This window comes from Lissotriton helveticus, chromosome 3_1 (assembly GCF_964261635.1).
Source record: "Lissotriton helveticus chromosome 3_1, aLisHel1.1, whole genome shotgun sequence".
In the NCBI taxonomy this organism is placed as follows: Eukaryota; Metazoa; Chordata; class Amphibia; order Caudata; family Salamandridae; genus Lissotriton; species Lissotriton helveticus.
Window position 1 is genome coordinate 886,233,665 of NC_136061.1, and position 25,555 is coordinate 886,259,219.

A 25,555-nucleotide genomic window follows, 5' to 3' on the forward strand; every position below is an offset into this window, starting at 1 on the left:
ATCAAACCGAGAACTTATCACATCCCCGAGAAGCGTGCCGGATCTGGAAGATCTTCACATCTTTATTTCTTTGTATCTGAACTTTGCCGAATTTCCCATCGCTGCGACATTGCTTGTCGTGGAAGCACAACGCCACTTAAGGTACATTGACGCACAGTGTCGCATCTCAGAACTGAACTGAACTAAGCTTAAATCTAGCATCTTAAAGTAATCATAGTGTGTATTTTTGTCATTTATGGTCTTGGTGTAAATCTATATAAAGTCTACTTATTTTTTGTATAAAACCTGTGTGGTGTCCATGTGTAGTGTTGTCACTGGGTTACTGTATGTGGTCACAACTGCTTAACTTACAACGCCTCTGAAGTAAAGCCCTTCTGCTCGTGCTAAGCTACCAAGGGGGTGAGCAGGGGTTATTTTAGGACTGTAATCCCCTTATCCTGACTAGAGGAGAGGGTCCCGGTTTGTCACAAGTACCTACCTGTGCCAACTAGAGACGCCCAAATCTAACAACTGTCATATCAAGAACAAACAAAATCCATGTATTTCCGCTCTGCACTGGATAGCGCAAAAAACAGACCCAAGGAGCTCTTTACCATCACCAGACGCAAAACCTCAAAACCTGATACGTCCCTAGGGCCGGCATCCAAAGAACAGTGCGACAACTTCGCCAACTTCTTCAATGATAAGATCTCCAAGATTGAGTGATCTCTCAACATCAATTGCGCCTCCTTTCCCTATAGCAGCCCGGGTGGGGTGTATGGTAGCGCTCCCTCTCTCACTACTAAACTCTGGAAATTCTTCCAGCCCATCCCAGAAGAAGAGATAGTCAAACTTATCTCCTCCTCCAAATCTCCATCTCATGTCCTAGACCCTCTACCTGCTCAACTCACTAAAAAACTGAAACTTTCCCTAGCCCCTCTCTGGTGCAGCATTATTAATAGCGCCCTAAAAACCGGAATCATTCCAGATTGTCTGAAAGTGGGACAAGTCACCCCACTGCAAAAAAAAAACAGGCCTAGACATAAATGACTTAAATAACTTCAGATCCGTCTCCAACCTTCCTCTTCTCTCCAAAATCGTAGAAAAATGTGCACTCCATCAACTAACCCAACACCTGGACAACACCAACCTTCTTGACTCCCGTCAGTCGGGATTCAGGAAAGGTTGCAGCACTGAAACCGCGATCCTCAACATAATAGACAACTTTTACAAATCATTGGACTCAGACCAATGCTGCCTACTCATTCTCCTAGCCCTATCTGTAGCATTCGACACAGTAGACCACAAACTTCTCCACAAGGCTCTCGAAGATAGGGCCAGATTAGACAAGGTGGTCCTCAATGGTTCTCCTCATTCCTTGCCAACCGCTTCCATAGAATAAAAATCAAAAGCTTTGAGTCTGACCTCCACCCTGTCAACAGGGCAGTACCCCAAGGATCAGTGCTCTCCCCTAAACTCTTCAACATTTACATGGAACCCCTCACCACCCTACTCGGAAAAGCTAACATCCCTTTCCACCTATATTCTGATGACACTCAAATTTACTTGGAAATCTCTTCGGCCAAAGACATTCAAAGACTCAATGAAACACTATGGGAAGTGTAACTTTAGCTGTCAAGTAACCACTTAAAAATGAATCCGGACAAAACCGAACAACTCCTCATTTCGAACAAAGAAGAGAAACCACAAATTGTCGAGTGATTAAAAGCTATTGATGCGCTCAATGGGAACCTCACCCTGGCGAAATCTTTAGGCATTACGCTAGACTAAAAACTGGGCAAGACTAAACACATTAAGATCCCGGCGAAGAGCGCCTTCCTCAACCTGAAGCTACTAAACAAAATAAAACCTTTTATCCCGCCCAAAAATCTTAAACAAGCCACTCAAGCATTGGTGCTGTCAAGATTGGACTATGGAAATGCAGTCCTTTCTGGAATAGCTAAAACACATCTTGCAACTCTCAACGCAGCTGCCAGAATGGTCACTGGAATAAAGAAATTTGATCATATCTCTCCTGCACTCAAAGAACTCAAATGGCTACCAATAGAATTGCGGGAGCACTTCACAACAGCCTGCCTCACCCACAAAGCCCTTCCCACAAGCAAACCCGAATATCTGGCGGCCAAACTTAAAAAAGCAGGCCAGAACAGGATCCTCAGAAGCTCCAACACCCTACTTCTCATCCCGCTAAAATCACGAAAACAAAAAAACGCGGCCAGGTCCTTCGCCGGTAACGTGCCCAAAATCTGGAACTCTATTTCCCCTCACATCAGAACTACTCCTTCTTTCACTAAATTCAAAAGCCAGCCCAAAACCCCTTTCCTCGCTCGATCCCTACCGAATAGATAAGAGCAGCTGGAGCCTTAAGATTGACACCTCACCCCTCTCAGATGCGGTGTTAACAAGACCTTGAAATGGAACTCTTACAACACTATCATTATGATTAATATTATCTGGAGTGTCTTGCTTTATTGTATTATGTTCTGCTCTCTTTTCCTCTGCTGTGTAACAGAGGAGTAGCGCTCCGATACCCTCCGGTCAGGCTAGCGCTATATAAAAGTTCTTTAATAAAAAATAAATAAAATGAATACATTTGTTGCTAATTAAAACATTAAGCGTCCCACATCTGTAGACCCCTTGTCTCCAGGAACGAGTTTGAAGTATTGCACCATCACAAAGAACCAATCGCACAACTGTGCACTCTCTCCGTGGACTTTTGAGACTGTAAACAATGGCAGACATCTTCGAGCAAGCTGGGATCACATCTTCGAGCAAGCTGGGATCACAAAGAGCTAAGTGACTAAAAGTTTTGCTTTGGATATTATAGTTGTTCACCGATGGTCACATATCAATTACTGCTTAGGTTGGAAGAGACCCCAGCTAATAACACTCTAAAGTCTTTGTGAAATAATTTAGTCGTCACCGTTAGTATAGCAATAGGCAAACTTCAGTTTCCCTAAAACCAGCATCCCAATGAAGTGGCAATCTCTTATGTTATGTAATCTGTCTAGGGCATTGTCATGACACAGAGATCAAGGTCAGGATGGATATCAGTGGGACTGAAACAAGCAGTGTGTGGCCCTGTCTTTGTCTTCGGCGGCGTTTGGACCTTTCCCGGGACCGAATGTGAGGAAGAACTGGTTTCATGCAACTGCCTGAACTGTAACTTTCCCTTATCTGTCAGTCCCTATGTGATCGATCTAATTCTCGCGGGGTGGGGGGGGGGGGGGCATTACTGGTGAAGAAATCAGCCCCCTACGCATGTTTTACAAACACACGATCAGTTTCCTCTGTCAGAGCAGACATGTTATCTACAGCCACAAAGTGCTTTGCTTAGAGACTTCCCTTGCAGGTCTGGAACAGTACATAATAGCCTGACTGATTGATTGATGACTTTGCTCTTGATATTGAACCTTGGGTCACCTTGCCAATCCCCCCTGGACACCGATGTAAGGCCTCTCTCGTACCAGTACATCTTGTGGGATTGTAACTAACCCTTCAACCTAATGCAAGGGCAGCAGATCCACAGACTGTCCATTATCCAGTGACCTTGTAGAACTGTCATTGAATTCAATTAGATGTGACTGGCAGGGTTTGCCCTTTGCAAAGTCCTACTGGTTCCCTCTCCGTGAATTGTTTATTTTGATTGTTTTCTTGCGTTTGCTCATGTTTGCCTGCTCTACAATGTTCATTCGAAGGTCTGTCAAGGTCAGACATTAACAGTATGCTGAATTTCTTTTTTTTTATAGTGATGCATGCAAAAGCGTTGTGTTTTTCTTATAGTCATTGACAAATAGCCACATATGAATGCTTGTAAACGCACGGGAGCATATTTACTACAGAAGTAGCTGACCATGGCGTTAGGCTCCTTGGCTTAACACCACGCTCCACCACTTCTGAGATGCAGGGCTGCATCATATTTATAACAATATGGTGCAGCCCTGCGTTTCCTCCTGTGCTAGTGCTAAATTTAGCAGCCTAGCGCCAATGCAGGCACCCTTGCACCATAGTACCAAGGTGCCTGCATTAGGCAGAAGATTGTTTATATGCAGGAAGGTGTCCCTTCCTGCACATAAACAATCTTAAAATGGCGTTTTGAAACTGCCAAACTTCATTTGTTTTAACTGATTGTTTATGTTCAGGAAGGGACACCTGAATCAATTGACAGGCCTTGGGTGCTTTCAGTGCCTAGGTTCTGCTGGTGATTGTAGGTGATGAGCAGCACAGGCACTTATTTTTTGGGAATACAACTTATGTTTCAACATCAACGTCTGAGCATCTGAGCAAGAGAGAGAGGTAGAAAAGGGAGAAAGAAGGAGGTAAGGGAAAGATAAGAAAAAGCAGCAGAAAACGTATTAAAAAGTCCTCGAAAGAGAGAGAATTATATATAGTGTAGGGTGGTGGAAGGTGGTGGAAGAAAGAAGCAAGTTGCAGAATCAAAACTAGTCTGTCTGAGTAGTTAGTAACTCCAGCATATTTCAGTAGCAGCGATATGCCCCTATAGAAAACTTTGGGCTCCTTCACTTATTTTGTTTTCTTATAAATGAAGCACTGAGTGCTTTTCACAATAGCTAGCCTGCTAGCTGGACACCACCAGCTCTTCCAGAAAACGCAACGTTCAGTGAATAAGTCACTTATATAAAGCAAATGCGTGCGAACTAACAAAACTGGTTTCCATAGGTAGAGACAAAGAAGGAAACTGAGAACCTTATACTTTTTGAAGATCTCTTAATAATTTTCGTTCTAAATTGTCTCCCCATGCGGCTATTCATCAGCTAATTCGAGTGAACAGCACTTTCCATGGCCAAACTGGTGAAATTTGAAGGGAACCTTCCAGACAGAAATTGTGCAACTGCTATATGGTGTCATCTGTGATCTTTGACGAAGTACACTTTAGACATCATAGGAACTTTTGGAAGTGAACAGTCTACATTTTACAACTAGAAAACAAACCCAAAGTCAGTGTCTTAGTGTCCTCTCACTTCTCTTTTACTTTACCATGAAAAAGTTTGCGGATAAAAATTACTGGGAAAGTTTGCATGTGCTAATTGACATCTTTATATATATCAAAGAGCTTACCAAGCTAATTAGTGAATCTGTTAAAATTGTACGTCATTGGTGTCTGTTGAGCATTATAACAGCTGAGGCAAATGTCTACTAATGTAAGTCACCGTAGAAAGTCATTGTGTTACTGTTTTTAATTAGCAAATGTCACATATGTAATCAGTTATTTATAACTGTAAGAGGCATTCATTGTTAAGACTGGATTTGCATTTTCAAATCTTAATATACAAATATGGAGTTTAATAACTAATTTTAATGATTCAAGTTGATTTTAAATTATAATCTACAAATCCTTTGTGAGGGTTTTATGTGTTTGTGTGGATGCATGTTTGAGATACTGTGGTGATGTCAGCTACAGGATAGAATGTTATAGGAATGTGTTGATGTCATGGGGTAAGGCATTCCATCTGGGACAGTTGCTCGAGTGTCCCAGCTTGACCTCCATCACCAAAGATACTCTGGGCCATATTATCAAAAAGGGCGATAACATTATCGCCGCTTTAGCGGCAGGAAACTGCTGCTAAAACGGCGATCAGGTGCTTGACAATATGCTCTTGTGAATTCCCATAGAAGCCCAGGTTCTGGTGTGCAGGACATCAAACTTGGGCTTCTATGGGAATTCACAAGGGCATATTATTAAGCCCATTATCGCCGCTTTAGCGGCAGTTTCCTGACGCTAAAGTGGCGATAATTTTAATGCTGTTCTTGATAATATGCCCTATATTGTTCTGTTAATCTTGGTGACAATGCTTGTGCCACTAAATACCGACAGTGCATGGTATGTTATTTACTATGTGCACTATTTCTTCTCCATCCCGAGGCTGCACCTCAAAATGGGCGATAAAGCAGTATTACTGCATGCTTTACCTGCAGTGAGCTACCAAACTCAGAATGTTGCAGTGTTTTCTTTTAAGCAAAGCTTTTTTTAATCTTTGAAAGGTGGAAATAAGCAGTGACAAGCACTATACATTGATTGCTGCAAAATGTACTATTGACTCTTTCATAAATAATTCTCACTGTACATCTCAGGAGACATGTTTAAGGACTGAAAATGGCACAATACGAAGCACATGTCAATACCGTGAAAGAGTTATCTCTAGTCACTGAATCACTAAATATTAGCAGAAAGGTCTTGCTCATAAAACCTCGCATTTGGTATAGTCATATGTATAACAAACTGGCTATTCATTATGTATATGATCCGGCATGTTCAGCTGTAAGCCTCAAAGATATGCTGCAATGATTTTCTCAAAGCTCACATGTTATACATGTTTCACATATACTAAAGCAACTTTGGCATTCTGATACGCCTACATATATGATGATTTGTTGCATTGTTAGTTGTTGACCACGTTGGAGCTATGCATGTGACATTGTCCTACCTATTAACAGCCATCTGTTCCTGCTGCTGGTCCAGTCAAAAGCTAGGAGATGAGCCTTAAAGAGCGTGATCTTGTGAATTCAATGGGTCAGACTCATGTCTGCCAACTCACACAGTGCCACCTTGTGACACATGATATCTGCTCCCATCACACGGTTGCCTGGTGAGGAGCCGTTCTCCCATTACATGGTCGCCTGGTGAGGAGCCCATATCACACAGTGGCAGGGAAAATAAGCTAAGTAGTGGTTTTCCAGCTCGTGTTCTCATTTTCCGAGGCTTTGAACCGTTGACGTCTATTAAGGGGTGTGAAAACACCCCAGGACAGGCAGCAACCTCAGCAACCTTTTTTTTTCTTTTTTTTTTTAGGAGGAGGCGGCTTGGGTGCAGAGTGGGCTTTAAAAGTGCCTGATAGGTACTTTCGGCACGAGGCCCCGGCCCCACCTCACACAGTCAGATTGTTCTTCAAGTTAGCAGGTATGCAGACAATAGCAACTTTAACACCAGTCGAGGCACAGATCTTGAATGTGAGCGTAGGGATTGTGTTGTAGTCTTACTCTACTGGATGCACTCCCTCTATGGTGTCTCTCTGCTTTGCCTGCTCAGCCTGCTATGATGTCATATGGAATGTTAGGGTGGCTTTGTATGTGGCAAGATCAGTTAGTGAGATGGGCTGAGCAGAGAGGACCTTGCTCCTGGTGGGGCATATACTAGGGCATTTCCAGGTATTACCAGAGGTTACCAGATATTCTGAGGATCTTCCTATAATTGTATACCTGTTGATTACTACGTGAATAAACCTACTTATACCACCTACAAGAGATGTCTACCATATCACATCGTTTTAACACTGGCGACGACGAGGAGAACCTACGTGATCTACATTAATTGGATATGGAACTGATAAATAACTAAGAACTAAGAAGCTGAAACTCCTGGAACTAAAAAACATTGAAAAAGAAGTAACACACAAAGAAAAAGCAAACTGGCTCTCCACTTGCCCCACCAGTGACCAAAGACCGGTCGGCCCTAACGTGGATGTGCCAGTGCTTGTTGTTGGTGAGTGTTGATTTTCCACAAACATGTGATTTAGTTTTTTTTTGTGGAAGTATTGGACTGTGGTGACTGTTTCCCCAACACGTTAAGTCAGCCGATAAACCCGGATGTTAATAAAGTGAAGAATGATGATCTTTAAGCTGACTGGTATAAAAACAACGTCGTTTTTTGTTGGAGAGACTTAAAATACATATGTTTACCCTTTTTGGAAATTACACGCAGCAGTTTAATAGTAGCGCATGAAGAGTACCTTTCCAGACGTACCAACACATGCAGGGCGATATAGCTGTAAAGAGACTTTAGCGCGTTCTTGCTTAAAAGACTTACTTTTAACTTCCAAAATCGAGCCAACAAATATACAACATGCAGCGCTGTGGGAAGAAATGTTTTTGTATACCACAGTTTCAAATTAACCGTTATTAGTCTGTTCAACAACGCGCTTATAGGCTTTAAGAGACTTTTTACTTTTAAAATAGAGCCAGCGTTTAGCTATACTAGCAGACTCACCGTTTTGACGGTTGGCCTCAGGAGCTCCTTCCTCTTCGCCTGCATGCTTTACTTTGATGACGTCGTTGAAATTCTTCGGGGTATTGGTGGAAGCCTCCTTTGACCCCTGTGACAACGTCTGGTTCAGCGTACATGCGAGGTCTATTTCCTGTAGAAAGTGACGGCGAACGACGCTGTGGCGGCCATTTTGGGACATTGGGATGAATCCCTTTAATACATTGAGTTTCACGACGTTTTACCTCCAAATTTGACTAGCAAATACATCGCAGACGAGTGATGTTTACTTTTGCCAACTTCTTAATTACCTGAAGGCTAACTTTACTATAATTGTAGCAAACCTGATTTTACAAACGCTATTCTGGATTTACATACGCTAAAGAGAATTTCATGGTGATTCTACGCTCGACCATGAGGAGAACACCCATATTGATGATGCTAATTGTAGCGCAATTCTCTACTAACGTTGGATTTAACCTGCTACATTTGGATTTTGGATGAAAGAATAATTGAATTAGACTTCCATGGATTTGACTTTATGTTTTGCTGACTGGACTTTCGGGTGAGGTATCGCTCATCTTCATTGGACTGGACTTTCGGGTGAGGTATCGCTCATCTTAGACTACGGTGACCACGTTTATTGTTTTAGTTTGTTATGTTCTATTTACCTTGTGATTTTAAAATCTGGATGGGGTCATATTGCAGTAGTATGTTTGTTGTGACGTTGGTAGTAGTGTTGTTGTTTTCGTGGAGGACGTCGCGAATCTTCCCGTATTCACAACATTCCTTTTGTGACAGCTCACTGGAACATGAGACATTCTTATTTTGCTGGTCATTTGTAATTTATCTTTTTGTTTCCTGGAGTTGTGGATGTTAAGTATATGTGCTGTTTCTTTTGACTCTGGTGGAGTGTCCCTCATCCAGTTGTACGTGTGTGTCACAGGTTTATAGGTTTTCCTTATTTTAGCTTATCGTGGGTTTTTTTAGTATCCACATTTTGTTTTCCTTGGGTTCAGTTCCCTAAATCTGTTTACTCTAGGTCTAATGAAACCTATCAGATGTTTGCCATGGGCATGGCGATTTTCATCATTTTGTTTTCCTTTGGGTATTATAATTCCCAAAAAATTTGACTAACTTGGGATTGTTTCTTTTCCCTTAAATTATTGTTCTTCGGATCAAGAAGTGCCCAGAGTGGGTTACCTTTGGGCTGAGTTAGCTCACTGTGTGTTTGTTTGAGTTGTTGTTTTTCATATGCAGTTGGCATAGCATGTTTGCTTTGCATAAGGGTGACCCATGTCACTTTGCCTTGAATTATAGTACCCATGAATTAGCAGTTTTGGTTTGCTGTTACCTTTTTATGGGTGTTGGACCTGTCATGTGGCGTTTTTTTTACACCATGTGGTGTGTTTGCCTTTTAGAAACGCCGTTTTTTAGTTTTTGATTATATCTTTTGTCTTGCATTCCTTGATTTTCCTTATCTTATCAGAAGAATAGAGTGTTCTAATTAATTTTGTAGTGCATTCTCTTTTCTGTCTTGTGCGCTTTACCATCTCTATGCATTTTTGAGTAAGGGGGAAGGATGAGTGTATGTGCGTTATCAAAGGAGTAGGATGAGTGTATGTGGTATATTTTATTTCATGCATTTTTCTTTCCTCTCTTTTGTTGTTCCGCTACACTAATTTGTTCCACTATACTATTACCTCACGTTTGACTGTTATTCCTTCTTTTGCTTCACGTGTGTCCAACAGCTTCACACTCTCTCTCTTTGTTTTCCATTATTATAATGGGGGAGATGTGTTGTAGTCTTACTCTACTGGATGCACTCCCTCTATGGTGTCTCTCTGCTTTGCCTGCTCAGCCTGCTATGATGTCATATGGAATGTTAGGGTGGCTTTGTATGTGGCAAGATCAGTTAGTGAGATGGGCTGAGCAGAGAGGACCTTGCTCCTGGTGGGGCATATACTAGGGCATTTCCAGGTATTACCAGAGGTTACCAGATATTCTGAGGATCTTCCTATAATTGTATACCTGTTGATTACTACGTGAATAAACCTACTTATACCACCTACAAGAGATGTCTACCATATCACATCGTTTTAACAGATTGCATGTCAGAATGTCATCCCAACCATAAGCCTTGCAACTCAGTATTAGAAAAACGCTCTGTCACTCAACACCGGAAGACCTGCATCCAGCCTAATGAAGAATTCTGCAGTTTTACCCTGCAAACATTCCGCCAGGTGCAACGTAGCTAAATTTGTGTGGGGAAAAAAGTGCGGTTGTGTTGCACTACTTGGAATCCTGATTCAGGTGCAAACTCCTGTTAGTACCCAAAACGAGATTATCATCCTCTTGGGCCTTAAGGGTAGGGACCTCATCCTATGGTACCCCTCTCATGTTAACGCTTCTCCATTCGCTGACTGCCCTTTGGAAAGAGTGGCGGGTCAGACCCAATTTAGAAAACTACAAACTAGGTGATTTGACACTCAATTCTTAAAAAAATTCCAGATCTGAATATTTCATATGTTACATCTAAATATAAGCTCTTAATAAACCAATATTAGACATTTTTCTAGCTGTTTTAAATTGTCTTGAAGGAAAATCATATCAGAAAAATATTTTACAGTCTTTCATCTCTAGGTTGTTGGGGTAAGAAAGGATTCTGGTGACCATCAAGCCTTAGGAGCTGTTGGTTGATCTGTTTATCTGATGGCATGTGGATACAAATGCAGAAGATGAATATTCACCTTATAAGGAAGCGCAACTTAACAATCGACACCAACACTGCAGATGGATCAGAATAATATGCGGAGACGACTTAATCATCATGCACCATTAATAATTTTCCTTCAGCAAGACCATTTAGACAGGCTCTTCAAAACATGCTAAAAAGAACTATTATTCTGGGCACAGCCTCACCTCCTCAAATATTTCATGCAAAGTTGATATGATTGAGATCACATCGTATAGACATAAGCTTCTTCACATCGAATGATCAACCAAAACAACATGCACCTGGACAAATGGAGACTCTGAACGGTCTTCAAGGATTTCCTTAAAAACTATAACTACGATATATTAGAAGTTTGTTACAGAGTGTTGAGACTAAGAAATTAAAAGAACAGCATCACAGGTGAGCATTTTTTACAGTGGGATCCTGTAGTAATAACTGAGTTTCAGATTGAAGAGTTCTCACAGGAATGTGGGAGTTGAGCAGATGAGCTTGACATCAGTGGTCTTTGTATGGTACATCTTATGCATTACACAGGGACTTTAAGCTGAACTCTCTGCTCAGTTGCAAGCCAGTGTATACTTCTGCAGGGCTCCGACATGAGACTCATTGACCAGGTATATGCTGTATGCATACAGCGACAAAAAAGTACACATCTTAACAGCCAAAGAGTGCAGCAGCTGGAATTATGTGCTGCATTTTATTAGACATACATAGGGTGCTCTTAATCTGAAAGCTTGGCCATAGACTTAGACCTTTGAAGAGTAGGTGAAACTGTAGCAATATTCACCCGGAAACAACATCCTTACAGCATCTTTATTTTGCCAAATATCACTATCTCTGCTTCCAGTACTTTTCTTTACAAATGTATAGGCCATCCCCTCTAGAACTGGCCACAAACACTTGTTAAAATGTGATAGAGTGACAAGGCCATGGTGGGACCAGCAAATGATAAGCTATGTGTTATCCATATAAGAGAATGTTGTGCAACCAAACATTGTGCAAGTCTGGACAGTGGTCAAAGTGGCAAGTGGAAGAGCCTCAGTGATAGCGAGGAGCCTGCGGGAAACCCTATGATGTTCTTGCAATGGTAGAAATATAATGCACCAACCATAAAATCTGTGTGCACACATTCAGAAATGATAGTAACCAATGAATGAAAGATGCCATCCTACTACCTTCAGGCGATTAGGTAGGATGGTATTCTCCATCATCAAAAGCAGCATAGTCCAGAAGATCGATCGCTCTTACTGGGTCACCTTTGTCAACGATATCCCTAAGCTCCTATGGATATTTCTTTGACTCTACTAGAATGACAACCACATTGACACAGATGGAAGACATTATGCTCATCTAAAAAGTGAGAGGCTTCTGCTTCACCACACCTTTTCCCAGCTCTTTCCCCACAGCAAGAGAAAGTGTTATTAGGCAATAATGAACCATGTCCTCACAATATAATGTTGGCTTTTCAGCATTGGGATATTGCACCCAATTTTCAACAGTGTGGAGTCACACACATTGTCAGATAGGGTATAAAAACTTCAGAGGCATAGTCAGGGATAACGTGGGCAAGATTCTCCCAACACAAAAGGCTAGCAAGGGTCAGGTGGGAACCTTAAGTTAGTGCTTTGCGGAACTTACCCAACCATCTCACTGGAAGGCACCGATGACCATCTTGCTAAAGACACTGACTGCAGAGACATACAGTCATGGAGTTCCAGTGATTCCTTGGTGGGGAGTATATCACTATAACTCCCATGAGTTTTAGAATGAAGGAAATCTGTCCGCTAATCACATAGCCCCTGCGCATGATGAATAGAACTGTCGATAAACCTGAATTCAAGAAAGATTTTAACACTTAAAAAATGTTTTGGGGAAATATATGAGTTTACCAGATGCACTTTGCCAATTGCTCTGATGTAACCTTACATTTTCCTGCTTAAATACTTTCAGTTGAACAGATGTTCACCATTACAATAGCTTTGTCAACACAGTTCAGAGTGCCTAGCCCATACTGTTACTGCTCTTACTGAATCTCCAAGTCATGTGTTGTAGGGCTTTATCAATCAATCCATCAATCAATCAGAGTACTTGTAGAGCGTGCTACTTACCCGTGAGGGTCTCAAGGTGCTATGGGGAGGGGGTGCCGCTACTGCTCGAAGAGCCAGGTCTTGAGGAGTTTTCTGAAGGCGAGCAGGTCCTGGGTCTGCCGTAGGTGGGTAGGGAGGGTGTTCCAGGTCTTGGCGGCGAGGTAGGAGAAGGATCTGCCGCCGGAGGTTGTTCGTTGGATGCGGGGGACCGCGACGAGGGTGAGGCTGGTGGAGCGGAGCTGGCGATGGGGGTGTAGAACTGAGTCTGCTGTTAAGGTAGGCTGGTCCGGAGTTGTGGAGTGCTTTGTGTGCGTGGGTGAGGAGCTTAAAGGTGATCCTCTTGTCGACGGGGAACCAATGTAGGTCTCTCAGGTGGGCGGTGATGTGGCTGCGGCGGGGGACATGACGATCAGTCGGGCGGAGGCGTTCTGGATGCGTTTTTAGTCGTCGTAGGTGTTTTGGTGGGATTACAGCGTAGAGTGCGTTGCCGTTGTCTAGTCTGCTGCTGACGAGGGCCTGTATCACCGTTCTTCTTGTTTCGGTCGGGATCCACTTGTAGATCCTGCAGAGCATGCGGAGGGTGTTGTAGCAGGAGGAGGAGATGGCGCCAACCTGTTTAGAGATAGAGAGGGAGGAGTCGAGGATGAATCCCAGGTTGCCTGCATGGGCGGTAGGTGTCGGTGCTGTTTTTTCCCAATGTGGTCAGCCACCAGGAGTCGTCCCAGGCTGAGGGGGTGGATCCGAGGATGTGTACCTCCATCTTGTCAGAGTTCAGCTTAAGACGGCTGTTCCTCATTCAGTCGGCGACGGCCTTCAATTCCTCGTGGAGGTTGGTTTTGGCCGTGTGCGGGTCCTTGGTGAGGAAGAGGATGAGCTGGTTGTCGTCGGCGTAGGAGATGATGTTGAGGTCGTGCTGGCAGGCCACTTGTGCGAGGGGGGGCATGTAGACGTTGAACAGCGTTGGGCTGAGGGATGAGCCCTGGGAGACGCCGCAGATGATGTCAGTGGCCTTGGATCGAAAGGGAGGGAGGCGGACGCTCTGGGTTCTGCCGGAGAGGGAGGACGTGGTCCAGTCAAGGGCCTTCTCTTGGATTCCGGCTTCTAGGAGTGCGATGGCAGACCGTTTCGAACGCAGCTGATAGGTCCAGGATGATGCGGGCTGATGTTTCGCCGTTGTCTAGTTGGCACCTGTTGTCGTCTGTGGCAGCAATGAGGGCTGTCTCGGTGCTGTGGTTGCATCTGAATCCGGACTGGGACGTGTCTAAGATGTTGTTATCTTCCAGGTGGCGGGCCAGATGCATGTTGACGATTTTCTCAATGACCTTCACCGGGAACGGGAGCAGGGAGATGGGCCGGAAGTTCTTGAGGTCCTTGGGGTCCGCCTTGGGCTTCTTGAGGAGGGCGTTGATTTCGGCGTGTTTCCAGCTTTCCGGGAATGTCACTGTTTTGAAGGAGATGTTGATGACCTTCTGTAGTTGGGATGCGATGGCAGCGTCTGCTTTGTTGAATACGTGGTGTGGGCATGGGTCTGACGGAGATTCTGATTGGATGGAGTTCATGACCTCGCGTGTCTCGTCGTCGTTGACGATGGACCAGGAGGTCAGGTTGTTGGCGCTGGTGGTGTTCACAGGGGAGGTGGGGTCTTGCGTAGTCGGGGCGGTCATGGTGTTGAAGCTGTCATGGATGTCAGCGATCTTGCGGTGGAAGAAGATGGCTAGTGAGTCGCAAAGTTCTTGTGAGGGCGGTATGTTGTTGGCGTTGGCACTGGGTTTGGAGAGTTCCTTTACGATGCTGAAGAGCTCTTTGCTGTCGTTTGCGTTGTTGTCCAGACAGTCTTTGAATGAGGATCTCTTGGCTAATCTGATGAGGTGGTGATGTCTGCGGGTGGTGTCCTTGTGGGCTGCATGGTTGTCTGGAGTGCGTTCTTGGAGCCATATCTTCTCCAGTTTCCGGCATGCGCGTTTTGAGGCCTGCAGCTCATCGGTAAACCAGGTGGCTCTCTTGCTGGCGTGGTTGTTGGAGGGTTCCTTGAGTGGGGCGAGGGTGTTGGCGCAGTTGTCGATCCACTGTCTGAGGTTGCAGGCTGCAATGTCTGGGTTGGTAAGGTCGTGGGTGGGTTTTGGGCGAGGGTGGTGATCAGCTGGTCTTCGGTGACTATGCTCCAGCAGCGGCGAGGTAGCTGTTGGATGCGGTGGTGCGTGGTTGGTTTGTTGAAGGTGAAATGGATGCAGTGGTGGTCAGTCCAGTGGAGTTCGAAGGCAACGTGGGTGCCTTTGGAGAAGATGGGGTCCAGCGTGTGGCCGGCGGCGTGGGTGGGTGCGTTGACGAGTTGTCTGAGGCCGAGGTTGTCGAGGTTGTCGATCAGGGTGGCAGAGTTGGCGTCGTTGTTGTTCTCGAGGTGGAAATTCAGGTCCCCAAGGAGGATGTTGTCCGTGGAGGCGAGTACGTGGGTGGTGGCGAGGTCGGCGATGGAGTCGCTGAATTGAGCTTGGGGTCCGGGTGTTCTGTAGATGAGTGTTCCTCTGAGGGTGGTGTTGGGGTCGGTGTGGATCCGGAAGTGCAAGTGTTTGGCGGTGTTGAGGGTGTCATCTGCTTGGATGGCGACCTTGAGGGTGGACTTTTGGACGATGTCTATTCCTCCTCCGATTCCGTTGGCGCATCTTTTAGCCATCCAGGATGGCTATGGCGATGTCGGGCTCCGAGGAGTCATTCCATCAGGTCCCGGTCAGGAAGGCCATGTCTGGGGTGGAGGTGTCAAGCAGATCCCAGAGCTCGACGGCGTGTTTGCGTGCAGGGCGGGTGTTGAGGAGTATACAGCGGAGGTGGTTGGGTCCAGTCCTTGGGGGTTTGGTGGTTTTGTCGCAGGTGAAGCTGCAGGTGTGGCAGGAGAAAGGTCCGTGAGTCCGTTTCGGGGTGGCTTGGAAGCAGGTGTGGTTTCGGCTGGCATTGAGTGCATGGAGGGTGCTGGCATCGTAGTGGAGTCTGGTGTTGTGGCGTTCGCGGGGTTCGCGGGCTCCAGGGGTTCTGGCGCTGGGCACGGTCCAGGCGCGGACGGGCGCAGACAGGCTTGCCTTTGGCATGCCTTCGGCGCGCCAAAGGTGTGGCTGCTGTGCGGCCTCCATAAGAGGGGGATAGGGAGGAAGGAGCAGGTGGGAGCGGGGCCGCATAGACGCAGCGGTGGGAAATGATCAGGAAACGGCGGGAACCAGTAGGCGTCAGGAAGCAGAACACGAGGCAGCTGGCAGCCGTGTGGAGGCGTGGGGAGCGACCTGCCTGCGAGCAGGGTCAAAGGTCAATCTCCTTGTGGTTGATTTGCTTGGAACATGGTGCAGAAGTGCATTGGTTAGAATATTGTTAAGGGTGCTCCTTTCAAAGGTAACATCCATGGAGGCAAATAAGAAGGACAGTTGGATGTCACTTCAATTCAAGCTTAGGGTATGTTCAGCTTACTGCTCAAAATAATCTAGTTATTATCCTGTTGCCAACTTCGATTGATCTTTTCTTTGTGATACATTGTCCGACCAAACAATTATCTGTTCAGCTCAGTGGGGATGCCTCTTTTACTCTCACATGTTCAAAAGGTGGAAGGACATGCAGTTTTACTGCACCATAGTATACACTACGACCCCAAACAATGAATTTCAGAATATTCAGTGAATATTAAATCAAGCTGCTTGACTTTGCTTTAATATTGACTGATAGTCCCACTTCATGCTGCCTATGAAATAGAAGTAATGTTTCTCAATAAAGCAGAAAATACAATTCAAAGCACTGTTTTAAAATTATATGATTCATATTTCCAACAATACCTTCAAACGCTGATAGTTGATACCCACTAAACACCCTGCCAAACCATAGGTCGGGCAACATGAATCTGATTGCACTGTTCAATTCAATTCAATTCAAAGACTTTATTCGGTTATAAAACATTGATTACCATAAAAGTACATAAGGCACATGTTAAACACAATTTGCACAATATGAAACAGTTAAGGTGTATATAGGTTATTAAAACTCATAGACTCAGTACAATTAAAAAGAAAGACTTTAAAACATTATCGATTTCCTTGAATAAAAGACGTTTCTAAGGAATACAGAGACAGATGCTACCGTGAATATGTCTTCAAGTTTCCGGATTGCCAGAAAGGCAGGGCGGCATTGTCTAAGATTCATATACTTTAAAATTGGCTTGATCCACCTTTCCCTGGGTACTGTATAAAATTTACAAAAGAATAAAATATGAATATCCGATTGGGTGGATATATCATCACAGGGGCATTTGCTTATACCGTATGACCAATCATTGTTAACAGGAAAACTCAATGTTCTAAAAAGAATCCCGAACCTAAAACGTACCAACAAAAACCTTTCATATTCCGTCAGCCGCAGGGTTAGGTATGGTTGAATAGCCTGCGAGGTTAAGGTCAGTTGATGAGACATCACTGTTTTTTTAGTCAACTCAGTTTGATCTCTTAAATTCGCAAGATACATGATACATAGCCTTTTCAATTCATTTCTCGGGATATTCACCATTGACACAGGGTCATCATAAAATTCGGGGTGATTAATATAACCACAGAAGCTTTTGATGTATCTCAGCCATTTCATTCGATAAACACCCTCCAATTTTAGGGCGTCCCCAGTATGAGACGGTTCAAATGACACTCATTTGTGATCCAAACCCTGTGCCACAGAAGAACCGGCTGGATTCTAATGATATCCTCGATATATAACATACCAAGTTCGGCATGGCAGTTGTGGGTGGATGTACTCTCAGGCGTGGTTAAGAGATATCTCAAAAAGCTATTCTCTGTCAACTGGAAACTAGTGACATTAGAAAAGCCCCAAATTCCCGCACCATAAGTTGCCACTGCGACACAACTAGTTTTGTAGATGCGCAAAAGCTCTTTAACATGTTTCTTTCCCATCTTTTTGCTGAAAAGTTTAACGGCCATTATAGACTTGGTAAACAACATGTTTCTTCCCTTGACTGCAGTGTTCAACTGGCCTGTGCAGTCAAACAAGATTCCTAGGTAAGGCAAGGTAGAGATATGATCTAATGGATTGGAATCAATAAACATAGTTTTTTTCCTCTGTTTTGTTTTAGAGCCGCAATTCATAGCAAAGGTTTTGGTGCAATTCACCTTCAGATCCAAGCCGGTCATGAATGTGGAAAAGGAAGTGATCATGGATTGCATTGCTACGGGGGTCCTTGCCATCAGAACGGCATCATCAGCATAAATTAATGCCGGTATATGACGTTGTGATGCCGTAGGCATATCTATACAATCCCTCAACAAGATATCCATAATTCATTGATGTAAATTAAGAATAAAAACGAGGCAAGGACACATCCTTGTCTCACTCCCCTCGCAATATTAAACATTCTAGTGCACTCTCCATTTAAGCCATATCTGATTGTTGCCCTAGCCCCATTATACAACTCCCTTAAAAAACAAATAATATTATCCTCTACTCCCAATCGTATTGAAATTGACCATAATTTACTGTGATTAACACAGTTGAAGGCTGAAGTCAAGTCCACAAAGGTTAAAAACAACCTCCCACCCTTTGCCTTAGTGTACTTTTCCAGTAATATGAATAAATTAAGTCCTTGGTCTACTGTCCCTACCCCTTCTCTAAGACCATATTGCAGGTCACTAATGATCTTATGTGCATCTGCCCATGACTGCAGCCTATCTAAGATAACCCTGCCAACAATTTTAACAGTTGAATCGAGCAGGGATATAGGGCGATAGCACTTACAGCTTGCCCTATCGCCCTTTTTAAAGATTGGTACTATAATTGATTCGTACCAAGTATTAGGGAGGCCCACAGTGCAAGCTGCACTAAGAAATCTTGTTAGTAGTGGTGCCCATAATGTAACGTTATTTTTAAAAACATCTACCGGTACACCATCTGGGCCCGGTGCAGTGCCCCCCTGGCTCGAGCTAATGCCCTTCGTCACCTCACCCAATGTAAAAGAGAGGTTGAAGCCTTCTGTATTTGTTGGTGCTTTGGGCGTATCCTGCTCAGTCGGTTCCCTCAGGAGGTCTGCAGGGCTATAAAGGGACTCAAAATGACTCACCCAGTCATCCTCGGCGATGGCAATCTCAACCCGCGCCTTGGTATCATCCTTAAAGTATGGCGCGTTGACTGCCCTCCAAAATGCTGTCATATCCCTCCGTTCAGAAGCTCCTAATAGATCCTCCCATGCTTCCTTCTTTATTTTAGCCCTTCTATTCTTGATGGCCGATTTATAGGATTTCCGAAGCTCCCTGATCTGTTTTTGATCTTTAACATGCCCGTTCAATGCCCGTTTAAGTTTAGAGTGTGCCTTTGTGCACTCTTGATCAAACCATCCCTTCTTTTTGCTATTATTATGTTTTTTCAGGCTGATCCACAGACTTTCCTTTACACATGTTACAATTGATTTAAAATTGTTAAATACTTCAATGTCCTTGGACACCATGTCCAGACAAGTATTAAAACATGTTTTGCAGGCCTTAATTAAATTGCAAAGAAACTCGTCAGGTACAATTTTAGACCACTTTAGGGCGTATCCATTCTGCCTAGAGATAGTGATATCTCTTGACTGCAACCTAGGAATGCTATCAAAGATGACACGAGGGTCTACAATTTCCACCCTATTGGGGAAATGGTCGCTTAGGGATATCTCCAATACACTGTAATTACCAACACTACCCCTGAAACACGAGGCAATCAAAACATAGTCAATTACAGACGAAAACCCTCTACCACAAAAAGTTGCAGAGAACGGAACCTCTGGTTGGCATAGTTTGTTTGCAAAGCCTAAGTCATTCATAAAGAGGATCTCATTCAGGGCGTCACCCTTTCCATTATGGACGAAGTGTGTCGATATGGACTCCCTATCCAAGGTTAGTCCACAATTTCCTTTTCCATCTCTATTGCAGATTGTGCAATTAAAATCACCCCCCATATGGCAACAAGCTCCTTTTGTTCATTACAAATTATAGAATTTATTTCAGAGCTTAACGTTTTAAATACTGAAACTAAGTCAGCCGAGGGAACATTGTTGTATAAATTTATAATCAGGATGCAGAGAGTATTATTCATATGTAGACCGACAATGTGGTAATATCAATTATTGTGAAAAACCTCAATACTTTTACATTTAAAACAATTAGAAACATATGTGCAGAGCCCTCCCTTGGTTCTGCCATGTAATGAGCCTATGGCTGGGGTAAAAACTGTTTTAAAACCATTCAAGTGGTACGCATCTTTAGCCCACGTTTCTTGCACGCATATGACATCATGACCTTCAATTAATTTAGACCAAAGCAGGTTATCCAGCTTGGCCCTAAGTCCATCAATATTCCAAAAAGTGATAGTCCAGTTATCCTTAGTCCTATCATATGTGGCGTGTCTTGGATTACTGGTCTTAACTATGTTATTGTCTATTTTTCCCTTTCTCACATTTTGGTCCCCCGTTTGTGCAGCTTCCAACCTTTCTATATGTATATGTTCTATACTGACCAGGGTCCGTCCTCCTCTATCTTGGGGTTCCACCTTTACTAGACAGGCCTTTACTAGAGGGGAATCGATATTTTCTACACAGGTGTCGATTGCCTGATCCTGTGCTGGTCAATCCACCCCCTCCAAACCTGACAGGGAGTCAAATCTATTATAGGTTGGAACATTAAACAGGTTCCCTGTCTGTCGGTAATCATGAAAGTTATACGGCATGAAACCTCCATGCATCGTGGGTGCCCTTAGGGCATTAAATCGACTTCCAGTATGTGGTTGCCTTCCTTCATATCGTGTATTATGTGGTCTCTGGCTACCAACAACAACAAATGGGGCCGGTGGGTAGAAATAACTTAAATCCAGAGAGAAAATTCCACCAGAGTTGTCATAGTTTGGAAAACCGCTAATGAATTGAACTACTCTTGGATCTCTAAAATCTACGATGATACAATCGCCACTAATGTCTTTTGCTTTAGGGCCCAACCAGTTAGCTCTACGAACGTTAATAATTTTTCACACAGGTCAGGTCTAAGGGGTCTATTTTTCCCTAGCCAGTACATAACTATATTCTTTAATTCGTGCGAAGTTTCATCCCTGTTGTTTTTCCACTCCGGTACCCCTGCTAGCACAATTACATAAGGATAGGAGTCCGGGGGGAGATCAACTCTCTTCCTATGTCCTTTGCTTCTGGGTGCCACTATTCTGTCTGGTTCTAGTACCGTGTTATCTGGGATCTTGGTTGTACTTGTTTTAAGGCTATCTAATTTGATTTCTTTACCCGCCTTACCATCCTGCTGGGAATCATTAACTTTTATCTTTCCACCTTCTGGTTTTGACGGGTTTTTACTGCCTTGTCCCAGTTTTGCACTAGCTAATGGCTTCTGTCTGTTTTTAGGTGATGCAAGTGAGTTCTTTAATGTAGGTTTTGTGTCCCCCAATTTTTTCAACAGGGCTGAATTATCTCGTGTAATTTTCTCCAGTGTTTCTAGCTGTTTGCCTATCCTTCTTGTACGTTCCATCAATGGGAGAATTAAGGACTTAACTAAGTGCTCAATATTAGCCAGTGAACATACGGTACTTCTACCATGTGTGGGCGGGCTTTCTGTTATTTCAACGAAAGGACTTGTGTATTTCAAGCCAGTGTTTTCTACCTGTGTTGGTGTTTTATTCCTACACGTGACCCCCTTATCTTGACGCACAGGGAAAGGAATTTTACTCTTTTTAGTGCGCAAGCCTTTCTGCTGCTTTCCACCACGCTTACGTTTTGAACTAAGGGCATTGCCCTCTGCTAGTTCAGCATGGATACGGTCTAATGGCGGCTCACTACTAGTTAACAAGAGGCTTTGCCGCCGGCCCGGCTCCGCTGTTGGATAGGCCATATAGGAGTCTAGGCTTGCGTCAATGCCACTTATATCAAGTATAGTTGAGAGTTCATGTTGTTGGCAGGATATTTGAACATTCTGGGTCAGTATTTGTTCAGGGGACGGTACTGTAGCAATTCTCCCCAATGATGATTTCCTCATAAAAACAGGATCAAGAGATAATCGCCCTTCAGTTAAGGCTATCTCCTTCTCCAGAGCAGAGACTGCCTTAGTAAAGAAAGCGTCTATGGTACCAATTAGTCCACCTCCAACACCCGTAATAGAAGTTTTGTTTTTTGATGCCATGTCTATGATGCCTATGTGTTTACCCAACTTCTTATAGGTAAATATTAAATGTCACATACATAAATTTAGAAGAAACGTATATGAATAGAGTCTTACTAGAATTGGAAACATAAAGGGAGTGGCCCGGTCCAGTCTCAGGCAGTCTCTGACGGGCTCAGACGGGCCCGCCCTTGGCCCAAGCTTCGCCCGGCTCGTCCCGCGGTCCGCGGTGACGGTGCTGCTTTTATGCACTTTGTCACCTGGTCCGATCGTTGGTGGAGGGAGGGAGGTGCTATGCCCGTTGCCTTCGGGGTGCTGTCGTTGCACCAAGCCCACAGGTGCGAGCGTTTCCAGTGAAGCGGGAAATGCAAGAGGTGGCGTCTCTGCAAGGCACTGAACCCACAGGTGCGAGCGTTTCCCGCGAAGCGGGCAACACGAGAGGTGTCGTCTCTGCAAGGCACTGAGAGGTGCGTGGTTCGCCTCTAACACGTAACCCCCACTGGTACTGCTGCTGCCGGTTTCAAAAGTGCTCCGCAAGTGTTCCCGCAGGTAAGGGTGACGGTGCTGCTTTTATGCACCTCGTCACCTGGTCAAATCGTTGGTGGAGGGAGGGAGGCGCTATGCCCGTTGCCTTCTGGGCGCTGTAGTTGCACCAAGCCCACAGGTGCGAGCATTTCCTGCAAAGCGGGAAACGCGAGAGGTGGCATCTCTGCAAGGCACTGAGAGGTGCGTGGTTCGCCTCTAACACGTAACCCCCACTGGTATTGCTGCTGTCGGTTTCAAAAGTGCTCCGCAAGTGTTCATTTTACCAGAAGAGGCATAAAGGTAGAATGATCAGAGTTCTGAGCCCACTTGAGCTGAAACCCAAAGAATCACCCAATCCTGTCAGCTTTAAAAAGGGCACAGAAAAAAGAGCCTCTATCTCAAACCACTGAGACACCCTACCCCTGATTTATGGTGGGAGTTGGGATGCCATCTTACAAAGTCTGATGCCTGAAACCTTTTCAACCAACAAGCTATGTCGTCCACACAACAGGAAGACATTTAAGGTGTCCTGCTGTAACTTTCTGTCACTGCAAGTTGATTCAAAAAGGTGTCAAAGCAATGCTATTAAAACAATTAAACGAACAGGTAGTAGGCGGTGCACTGCGATGGTTGAATGGGTTCAAAATTCAGTTGAACGATGTAGTGGGTGCACTAGTGGGTAGTGTCTCCGACTGAAACACTACTGAAATTGACGAAGTTGTGTATGCATAGGCATATGCAAATACATCCCCACTATGGCACTCCGATTGGACAGAAAATGTCTTTCAATGGTAGATCATTCAAAATTTGAAAATTTTATTGAAACAACATATTTTTTTCACAAGGTCGATATTTCGTTCATATCAATCCAATGTTATTGATTATTTTCAGAATGAGGAACATTCAAGGTGAATAACTCCACTCCGATGCATTTCGGGCGGTGCCCTTTCTCAAGGAGTGCTAGGAAGAAGACAAAGTGGTGTAAGAATAGTAGGGTGAGAGGCGCTGTGGTGAGCTAAATGATTTAAAGTGCCTATCAATGAGTGAGGACATTTAGACTTAGTTTAATAACGGGGGGGCGAGTGATAGGAGGTGCCAGCTAGTGTCTCAAACGGGGTATGAATTAACGATATCAGGGCGTGACTGACGGGGATTATAACATGACAGACTAACAAGCGGTAAATGACTTACTTGAGATTCGATGTAACGCGAAGCGTTACTGACAGGTACTGGAACGGGTGATAGACGCTGAGCGCGGGAGGTTCAGGTTTAAGGAAATTAACCTGAGAGCGTGGAGTAGAAAGAAGACTGAAGGGCGGAACGAGATAGGCAGGAAAACGGACTAAGGATAGAAGGGGGTTATGGCGCCATCTTGGAGTGGGGAAAATGTAAAGGGGACGGATAAAGATCTGGTACAGGATGTGTGATAAAAGTGATACATGATGAAGTTAAATGAAACTAGGGCAATAAAAAGACAATATAACGCAATCTGACACATTACAAGTAACAGCTATATTCGAAGCGATCATTGAGGCCAAAAGGCTTCTGGGTCTGTAGGCGGAACATCCATTCGAGTTCTCTTTTTAATAGGAGTTTGTTGTTGTCAGTTCCTTCTTTTTTATTGACAATTTCAAGAATGATAAATTGCAATTGGGCAATAGTGTGACGGGCTTCCAGAAAATGCATGGCTATGTTGGATTTAGTGTTTTTGGAGAATAGGCCAGTGTTTAAGAATGATTCTTTTGTAGATGTTGCTGACTGTTGAGTACTTTGATACCAAAACCATTCGTTGTTGTTCCTTAATGGATTGTTTAGTGAAAGCCTCTTGTCGTGATATTTGTGCCTATTCTCCAAGTTGAACCAGACTTTGGTGACATGTTTAAACCTTTACCTTTGTTTGCACATACAAGAAGTAAGAACATTAAAGAGATATTATCCAAACCAACCGGTATAGCTCAAAACTACAAAGGTACCCAGCCTTGCCTCAACTGCAGCCATTGTAACTGTGTCATTAAAGGCAATATCATCCGTCACCCCATGAAAGGCAACGCCATCAAACTACAAGTGAATGGGACATGTGACTCTTGTAACTTAATATATGCCCTGAAATGTCCGTGCGGCAAATTGTATGTTGGCAAAACAGAAAGAAAAATCAAGATACGTTTGAATGAACACAAATCAAACATTCGACTCAAAAACACTAAATCCAACATAGCCATGCATTTTCTGGAAGCCCGTCACACTATTGCCCAATTGCAATTTATCATTCTTGAAATTGTCAATAAAAAAGAAGGAACTGACAACAACAAACTCCTATTAAAAAGAGAACTCGAATGGATGTTCCGCCTACAGACCCAGAAGCCTTTTGGCCTCAATGATCGCTTCGAATATAGCTGTTACTTGTAATGTGTCAGATTGCGTTATATTGTCTTTTTATTGCCCTAGTTTCATTTAACTTCATCATGTATCACTTTTATCACACATCCTGTACCAGATCTTTATCCGTCCCCTTTACATTTTCCCCACTCCAAGATGGCGCCATAACCCCCTTCTATCCTTAGTCCGTTTTCCTGCCTATCTCGTTCCGCCCTTCAGTCTTCTTTCTACTCCACGCTCTCAGGTTAATTTCCTTAAACCTGAACCTCCCGCGCTCAGCGTCTATCACCCGTTCCAGTACCTGTCAGTAACGCTTCGCGTTACATCGAATCTCAAGTAAGTCATTTACCGCTTGTTAGTCTGTCATGTTATAATCCCCGTCAGTCACGCCCTGATATCGTTAATTCACACCCCGTTTGAGACACTAGCTGGCACCTCCTATCACTCGCCCCCGTTATTAAACTAAGTCTAAATGTCCATCTCTTATTGATAGGCACTTTAAATCATTTAGCTCACCACAGCGCCTCTCACCCTTCTATTCTTACACCACTTTGTCTTCTTCCTAGCACTCCTTGAGAAAGGGCACCGCCCGAAATGCATCGGAGTGGAGTTATTCACCTTGAATGTTCCTCATTCTGAAAATAATCAATAACATTGGATTGATATGAACGAAATA